The sequence below is a fragment of the Megascapheus bottae genome, chromosome 10 (assembly GCF_031878675.1).
Source record: "Megascapheus bottae isolate mThoBot1 chromosome 10, mThoBot2.hap1, whole genome shotgun sequence".
Lineage (NCBI taxonomy): Eukaryota > Metazoa > Chordata > Mammalia > Rodentia > Geomyidae > Megascapheus > Megascapheus bottae.
The window spans coordinates 44,347,519-44,356,773 of NC_143518.1; the positions used below are offsets into that span (position 1 = coordinate 44,347,519).

Below are 9,255 nucleotides of genomic sequence, written 5' to 3' on the forward strand. Positions count from 1 at the left end.
AAAGTGGTAAGCTCTAGCCTTGAGCAAAAGAGCTTAGAAAAAGTGCACCAGCCATGAGTTCAAGCCTAACAACTGACAAAAAATTTAAGAAAGTTAGGAAGACTTCTCAATATAAATATGACATGAGTTGATAGAAATACTATATAACAATGAAAATGCATCTAATGACACAAAATTCTAGCTTAAAGTGGAAAATGTTAAGTTTTATGTTTTATATATATATATATATATATATATATATAACTACAATGAAAAAACAAGCAATTCTTTGTGGGGGGTGGTGCAGGGCTATAATCTCAGCATTTGGAAGGTGAAAGGATTATTTCATGTTCCAGGCTACCTTCAATTATATAGTATGACTCTATCTTTTAAAAAAACATATATATATTATATATGTATATACACACATATAATCATGGAACAAAAATGAAGGATCGAGGCAGAATACAAGAACAATTATCAAAAGGTAGTAGATGTTTAGAAATCACTGTTAAGATAATAAATAAGAATGCATTCTTATCTGTCTCCTCAATTAGAAAAGCTACACATGTCAAAAGGAAGCCTGGCTCTTAGAAAACTGAAGCCAAACAGGAAGTTTCTATGGAGAAACAACATCTATTTGCAAATAGTGTGTAGGAATGTGCAGAGCTGGTGACCAGAACTCTAGCAGAGAGCTGCAGATGCCAGGTGGGAGAAGCTCATAAGTTCTCTTGCCCAGGAATATCATGGGATGCCTTGTGTCCCCAAAATTGCCAGTGTCAGTCTTGGCTTCTTGTCCAAGAGTATCAGAAGAGAATAAAGCCCAGGTGTGGGAGAAGCTGATGTAAACCAGGTGATGCTTGACTATTGTACATTCTGGCACCTAATCTTGGTTAATTATTTAGTCTCTGGGTGAATACTGTAAGAAAACTCCCAACACAGAGGGTTTCCTTCCTGGAATGGAAGCAAATGGAAGTAGCTGATAATGGATTGACAGTGCCTAATGCTCTCTAAACTGGTACCAACCTCTCTCTCTTTTATTCTCAAAAAGAAGCCACCAGGACCTTAGCCCTTGGCTCACCATGAAGCTTGCTACTGGCAAATTCCAGGAAATACAAGCTGGTTGATGGATATATTTATCTGAAGAATGTATTCTCTATTTTTTAAAAAAGGATCAAACATTAGTAACTCCTAAAAGAGAATAATTGAGATGGACCCACAGAAACATAAGCCATATAATGAATGATTGTTGTCCTTAAGGTACTATGTTATCTCTCATCTCTTTTGCTGTCCCTTGGTTATCTCATATTGTTACAGTATCTCACTTTGTTACCTGATATATCAGATATATTTGTATTTGGTTATTTGAAATTGGATAGGGAAGGGGGGAAAACAAGATGAGGAGTGGGGGTGGGGGGAAGGGAAATGGGGACCAAGACATGTGAAAGGGTATCAATGTATGTGAATTAATGCACCTTCTATCTGGCAAATATCATGCAACCCTTCTATTAATTACAATAAAAAATATATGGAAAAAAAGCTTGGTAAAAATTCTCCAAGAATCAACAAGATGTGTTATTTATATACAATGAAATTCTATGCTGCCATCAGAAAGAATGACATCACCCCATTTGTAAGGAAATGGAAAGACTTAGGAAAAATCATATTAAGTGAAGTAAGCCAGACTCAAAGGAACATAGGCTCAATGGTTTCCCTCATTCGTCATAATCAGTAGAAACCTTGGGCTCTACTAGCAGAGGTTTACAATAGAATAAAACCTAGATACACAAGGCCATGTAGTATGATGTTAAATGAAAGGATCTCTAGGATATAGAAACAAAAGCTCATTATATAATGAGTGATTGTTGTCCTTAATGTGCTGTGTTATTTCTCATCTCTTTTGCTGTCCCTTGATTATCTCATATTGTTACAGTATCTTACCTTGTTATCTGATATATTGTATATATGTTTATTTGAAATAGGATAGGGAAGGAGGGGAAACAAGATGAGGGGCGGAGGTGGGGGAAGGGAAATGGGGACCAAGACATGAGAAAGGGTTATCAATTTTGTGAAGTAATGCACCTTCTATCTGGTGAAATTAATGTAACCTTTCTATTAATTATAATTTAAAAATACCACAAAATAAAATTCTCCAAGAAATAAAGTAATATATTAGTACTATAAACCAGGAATAAGCAGTCAAAACCAAAAAGGAATACTAAATTCAAAAAATATCACTGATGGGGCCAGGAGTTTGGCCTACTGATAGAGTGCTTCCCTAGCATGTACGAAGACCTGGGTTCGATTCCTTGGTACCACATATATAGAAAAAGGCAGAAGTGGTGCTGTGGCTCAAGTGGTAGAGCTCTAGCCTTGAGAAAGCCCAAGGACAGAGCTCAGGTCCTGAGTTCAAGCCCTATGACTGGCAAATATATATATATAATATATATATATGAAACATATATATATAAAACAGATCTCAAGAAACAGAATAAATGCTAGAATGTATAGTGCTGAAGGATTAATTTAATTTGAATGTTGAATTTGATTTAATTAATTTAAAATTTGAATGTTGATATTCAAAGCAATTGTCATGAAGGCAATATGAAAAGAGCAGACTGTAGCCCCAGACCACCCTTAGTCCATGGAAGGACTTGGATCTGACCCAAACACTGCACAAGAAGAAAATACAAACTGTACAGGAAAAGCTAAACAACATGGGGATATACGTAGAAGTATCCATATATAGGTATTGAGAATGCTAAAATAAATGAATTAAATGAAGGAGTACCTATATGACTCATCATGATAAATAGATAATGAAAAAAGTCAGATGTTCAAGGATTATGTTTAATAGATTCAATGACTATCAGAAAAGAAATATTTAAATGAAAATAACCACAAAGGGAAACCACAAAAGTAACTATAAATGGTACAGATAATTGTAAAGTAAAAATTGATTCCTCCCCAGTAATCAGACATGGTAAGTGATCTGCAGACTCTCCAAATGAGCAATAATGATATCTAGAATGTACAAGGCACCTACCAATATTCATGAATATTGTTTCTGCTTGTTCTGCATATTATATAGCTATTTTAGCTATTTTTGACAATGACAATTGACACAGTGTATTGAGGATAAACACAAAAACCTCAGGGAAAGCACAAAGTTTGTCAAGCAGAGACATCTTGTATAATGACCCACTACCCACCAAAAGTCCCTTGATCTCAGACTAAAGAAGCCATGTTTTATAGAGTATCAGATAACTCTATGACTGGGGCAAGTAGATGTGATTTAATTTTCCTTCAATTATAGGTTCAGATAACTCTATGACTTGGGCAAGTAGATGCGGTTTAATTTTCCTTCAATTATAGGTTCAAAGAAAAATCTTAGAATTCTGAACAATGATGCTGGTTCCTAAACTTTCCCTTCGAGATTTTGGCGTGCCTAGGAAAATGCAGGGGATGGGTGAGATGAGAAAGAAGAGTGGGAGAGGTCACGTTGATCAAGATGCATTATACTCATAAACTGACATGTTGAATCGAAAGCCTTCTGTAAAACCACTTCAATATAATTTAAAAATAAAATAAAATTTAGATATGAAAGAGATTTTTGACTTGTTTTTATATGCAGTGTGAGGGATTTCTCCTCTGGACTTCATACTTAGTGTGGGTTTGCACATAAAAACCTATAACAATGATGGGTATGCATGTCATCTTTCACCACCGAAACAAAATACTTAAAACAACTTACAAAGAGAAAAGGGTTGTTTTGACTCACAGACTCCTCAAGTTCCGATCCATAATCAGTTGGGCCTGCTCAGTTGCTCAATTGCCTTGGGCCTGTAGGAAAACAACACATCTGAGCAAGAGTATGGAGCACACAGCAAAATCATCTGCCTGTGGGAAACAAAAGAGGAGATGGACAGGGATGGAAGAGGAGAGGGAAGGGGAGGAGGAGGAGGAAGAGGAAGAGAAGGAGGAGCAAGAGGAGGTGGAGGAGGAAGAGGAGGAATGGGAAGGGGAAGGGGAGGAGGGAGACAGGAAAAGGAGAGAAGCGGGCAGGAGGAGGGACATGAAGGACAGGGAAGGGGGAGAGAGGAAAAGAAAGGGGGAGAAGAGGGAAGAAGTGGGGAGGAGAGGGAAGGAGGAAGTAGAGAGGAGGAGTGGGGAGATCCTACAGTCTTCTTTGTAGGCATGACCTTCCTGACCTAAATACTTTCCAGTAGGTGCCAGCTCTTAACAAGGCTCCACCACCTCTGCCTCGCACCACCACGGGGACCAGGTCTTTAACATACAGGCCTTCCGAGGCCATTTCATATCCAAACTATTGCAATATGTTTGAATCATTTCCTGAAAGAAAACACACACTTCAAGCCAACTATTTGTTATTTTATTTTTCGTTTGATGTCATTCCTGTGATATGAGCTATGCTCTATAAAAATGTGTCTAGAAAAAAATTGCAGTTATGCAAAAAAGAGGTTGTGCATTGCCTAAGAATAGTTTTCTTTCCTTGGATGGAAGTGTGTGTGTGTGTGTGTGTGTGTGTGTGTGTGTGTGTGCATGCGCGTGCATGCATGCCTGTCCTGGGGATTCAACTCAGGGCCTGGGTGCTGTCCCTGAGCTATTTTTTTTCTTAAAGCTAATGCTTTACTGCTTTTTTTATTTGAGCCACAGCTATATTTCCAGTTGTTTTAGTGGTTAAGTGAGATAAGAGTTCCACAGTCTTAGTCATGCCCCAGCTGGCTTCTTCAAAGCACAATCCTCAAATCTCATTCTCCCGAGTAGCTAGGATCACACCAGCAGTTGGCTAGAAAGGAATATTTTTTAAACAATGTCACAAATCAGGGAATTACTTTGGTTAAAAAACATTGCACAAGCCTCATCTGAAAGTTGTACTTGAAATAGGCACAGTATATGAAAATGTTCAATGGTTTTCTCTAAGTTGTCTCTTGATAGATGTCACTTTGATGATCTCTCCAGCACTGTTTCCCTTTTATTGCCAACAACTAAAATGTTCCATGAGTAATGAAACGTAAGGTTTTTCGTTTAGTCTGATGTTTGCAGTAGTTTCCTGGTACCTAACATTTATCAAACAAAAGGTAATATCTTTCAATTCTTATTAGGAATATTGATTAGGCAGACATTGGGATTTCTAATAAATGCGTAGTTTTCTTTTTTTTCTTTTCTCTTTCAATCTCAAAATTAAACACTGGTCAAAAATTTTCTGTTCTGTCTCATTCTTAAATGATAATGATGTAATTTTCTCTTTTTTGCATGCTGCTGAAATTTATTTACATATTCTTATTTAGGTTTTTTTTTCTATCTATGGCACTGAGTTACATTGATCTACAGCTTTCTTTTTTTTTTTTTTTTTTTGGTCTACTGGGTTTGAACTCAGGACCTTGTGCTTGCTAGGCAAATGCTCTACTGCTGAGCCAGGCATCGAGCCTTTTTTTGCACTGCTTATTTTGAGCCAGAGTCTCATATTTTTTACTCAGGCCTACAATTGGCCTGTGAATCTCCTTTATTCTTTTTTCTGTATATGGTCTGACCGCACATGCTATAACACTCAGCTTCTTCCATGAGATGCAGTCATATGTGGTTGTTTTTTTTTCCCACCCCACCTCTTACCTAGGCTGGTTTGGAACTGAAATCCTCCTGATTTCAGTCTGACTTAACTGAGATAACAGGCTTGTACCACTGTACCCAGCTATTGGCTGAGAATGAGTCTCACATTTTTTTTTCCTGTGTTGGCCCTGAATCACTGCAATCTTCGCAAGTCTCAGCCTCTTGAGTAGCAAGAATTGCAGGGATGAACTTTCTTTCCCAGGTGCATTTTTTCTATACTGTTTCCATTCAGTTTTAGTGTAAAGATTAAGGTAATCTTTTTAAATAAACTGGAAAGCATTCCATATATTTCTATTTCTTTGAAAAAAAGTAACAAAACTTATATGTTTCTTGACTTTTGATAAGAACTTTCCAGGAAATCACCCTGAAGTTTTCTATATAGAAGCAATATGTCATTAACCACCGTTTCATTTTCTCTCCTAGCATCATAGGTCTTACACACTTAGAATCAGATTTCATACTTCACATTGTTTTTAGGAAGTCATTAATTTCATCTATATTCTCAATGTAACGATACAAAAGTAATAAACATTTTCTCTAACTGAAAAATCTTTGTGTATGTGATATTGTTTTCCATTTGTTGATTTGTAATATCATTTATAGAATTTCTTTAGCTTTAAATAGTTAAATATTAATCTACATCACGGACTCTCTTTAAGAGAGTCTAATTGAAAGTCTAATTGAATGTTTCATTACTTCTTATTCATTTACGTGATACATATCATTATTTTCTGCTTTTGTCATTAACTATCTCCATTTATTGCTCATACCTTTATTGCTTTAAATTTTATATATTTTAATTAAACACTTCATTACTTATGTCTACTTTCTGATTTTCTATAAAACAACATATTAATACAAAGTCTTTGAAATACTGATATACATTTGAGTACTGTCAAATATTTTATAGGTGGTAATTCCATTCTCATATATTTGTTTGTAGTCCTAATATAATTTATTCTTTAACCTTAAAAATAAACTTTATTTTATTTAGAAAAGTATTTAATTTGGAAAACTTTTGAAATTTGTAAATAGGTACAATAATTACTATATTTAATTTCTAATTTAATCATATTGTAACTAGAAATTATCCCTGAGTCACTTGCATTCACAGAGTTTATTAGTCTCCCCTGTAGCTAAAACCAGACTAGACTAAATCATAAAATGTATTCTATAGCTATTAGGAGGAAAAAAGATCCTTTTTTTCTGGTTCCTGTTTAACAAGTTATATATATTTAACCCACATTGTTAGTTCAACTTTTAGATGTATGTCCTGAGCTATGACCATTTAATCATTAATATTAAGGTAAATCACCATCAGTGTGGACCTGGATTACTCCTTGCTGTCTTATTGTGCTGTGATCACTTTCTCTTACTGCTGGCCTAGGTTGGATGGCTGTGCTGTATACAGAGAACAGTTCATGACACAGGTTTCCCCATCAGTAGGCTGATAGGTCATGTGACAGGCTCACTTCCTCCAGAGAGATGTCCATTAAGTAGCACATACTTGGTTTCTGCAAATTTCATTACTTTAATACTGTTTCAACAGACATTTAACTTATTCACGTTTACTATAATTGCTGACAGTTCTATACTTACCACTATCATTTAAAGTTGTTTCTACTACTGCAGGACATGGTTCAGGCCTGTAGTTCCGACATTTGAGACAGGAGAATCACTTGAGCTGAGGACTTTGAAGCCAGCGTGGGCAACAATAGTGAAACTCTATCCTTACCATCCTCTCCTAAAAATAAATAGGAAGAAAACAAAACAATGATTATTACTATTCCTACCAGTCATACCTGACATTTACAAATAATTTTTAAAGTACCAAGCACTATCCAGCTTCTTTGGGATCTTTATTTTACCTAACATTAAACATGCCTTATTTGTGGGTCACACCAAGGCTTAGTTCCTTGTCCAAGGGCAAAATTAGAAACCAGGGCTCAGATGATAGCAGTCTATCTCTAGAGGCTCTGCTCAGAACTTCCAGAATATGCTGCATCTCTAACAGGGGATTTTTTTTAGGTGGGGGGAGCAGTCATAGGGCTTGAATTCGGCCTGGGCACTGTCCCTGAGCTCTTCAGCTCAAGGCTACTGCCCTACCCTTGAGCCAAGCCCCACTTCCCGTTTTCTAGAGATTAATTGGAGATAAGAGTCTCAGGTCCCTATGTCCCTGGACTGGCTTTGAACCTTGATCTTCAGATCTCAGCCTCCTGAGTAGCTAGGATTACAGGTATGAGCTACCGCACCAGGCTCTGATAGGTGATTTTATTTTATTTGCCTTGCTTTCTCCCAAATGATTTGAGTGTTACATCTTCAGTGTTTATTCCTCTCATAAGCAGATGTAAATTTTCGTCAGTTTTATTCCAACCTATTTCCAAACACATGGGGTAATTATTAAGCGTTTCCTATCCATTCCTCCTAAACACCTACATTATTGCCGACATGCTTCCAATTCTCTTATTATGAAAGTTTAATTGAAATAATTAACAGTTTTAACTCCAAGGTGCTGTATAGTCATAATTTTATTTTGTATTGTGCTTCTTCAAATGACTTGCAATCATTTGCCTCGCATTACTTGTAAATCTCCACTAGTCCACCTGCCAAGTCAGTGTTCTTCACGGGTGTCCATTAGATTACTTGGCTCCTTTCATTTTGTTTCTAGGAACTAGTAACCAGACCATTAACATATGAATTTTCTAATTCCTGATTATTCCTTAACTGATCTTTTGTGTTCTTGTTTGGGCTGAAATAGACTTCTGACACTTGGCCAAATTTACTGAAGACAATTGTAAGTTCTTTTCTTTGATGTGTGGTATTTCTTGCCCCAATGTATTTATGTTTCTGCCATGTCCTTCTATGGTATTGATTAGTTCACAAATAACTTTTCACTGACCATTTGGATTTATGAGTAAGTAATTAGCAGAGATAGATGCTACTAAACTTTATCTGTCTATAAAAGTCTGCATTCTTGAACCTTTACAGGGCAAGGAAGACAAGAATCTACTAACTCACAGGCTGATTTTAAGGTGATAAGGAGTAGAAAAAGGAGAAATCAAGTGAAAAATCCTTCCCCCCTCATTTTTCGAGAGAGCATGGTGATTTAAATATCTTATCCTGAGTAGAACTGAGTTTCCTTTGTCACTCTTTATAATACTTTAGCTTTCTAAAATGAACTCAGACTTTACTCCACAGCCCTGTGGAGTCTCAACACGTAGGAGTATATGAGGATCTCTCCAGCACAAACAGGACATGAATCATCATGATGATGAAAGGCATCTTTATCAGACATGTTCTTTAAAAATGTTAATTGCTCTACTCTTGATTATATTATTCTCAAAATCCCTGCTCTGAAGTTGGAACTTTAAATTCATGTTTCACAGATAATGGACTCGGAGCTGAGGGTGATCATGGAACAGACAAGAGTAAATGCTTTGCCCAAGGTTACGCACCTAGAAAAGACGGAGACAGGATGTGGCCCCAGACAGACAGACTGTGGACATACATCCATAGTGCCTCTCTCTGCTATTCTTTTAGTTTTTTCTAATGGAGTGTGGGATGTGGAATCCTCTTTAACCCTTGATGAGGTCATGGAGCTTGGAGGAAAATGCCAGAACAAAATGTCTGGATGAGACAACAGAA

The 9,255-nt window shown here is 36.6% G+C and overlaps 1 long non-coding RNA gene across 1 annotated transcript in view; it reads right to left on the minus strand.

Annotated features, from left to right (window-relative positions):
* LOC150058368 (uncharacterized) overlaps positions 1–9,142 on the minus strand; it is a 159,401-nt gene extending 150,259 nt beyond the window's left edge. Inside the window, exons 1-3 of the long non-coding RNA XR_016536800.1 lie at positions 9,066–9,142; positions 7,210–7,354; positions 3,734–3,822 (exon numbers count right to left, since the gene is read on the minus strand). This is a non-coding gene — a long non-coding RNA (uncharacterized LOC150058368). The remainder of the gene's footprint in view (positions 1–3,733; positions 3,823–7,209; positions 7,355–9,065) is intronic.
* Positions 9,143–9,255: the final 113 nt, after the last annotated feature.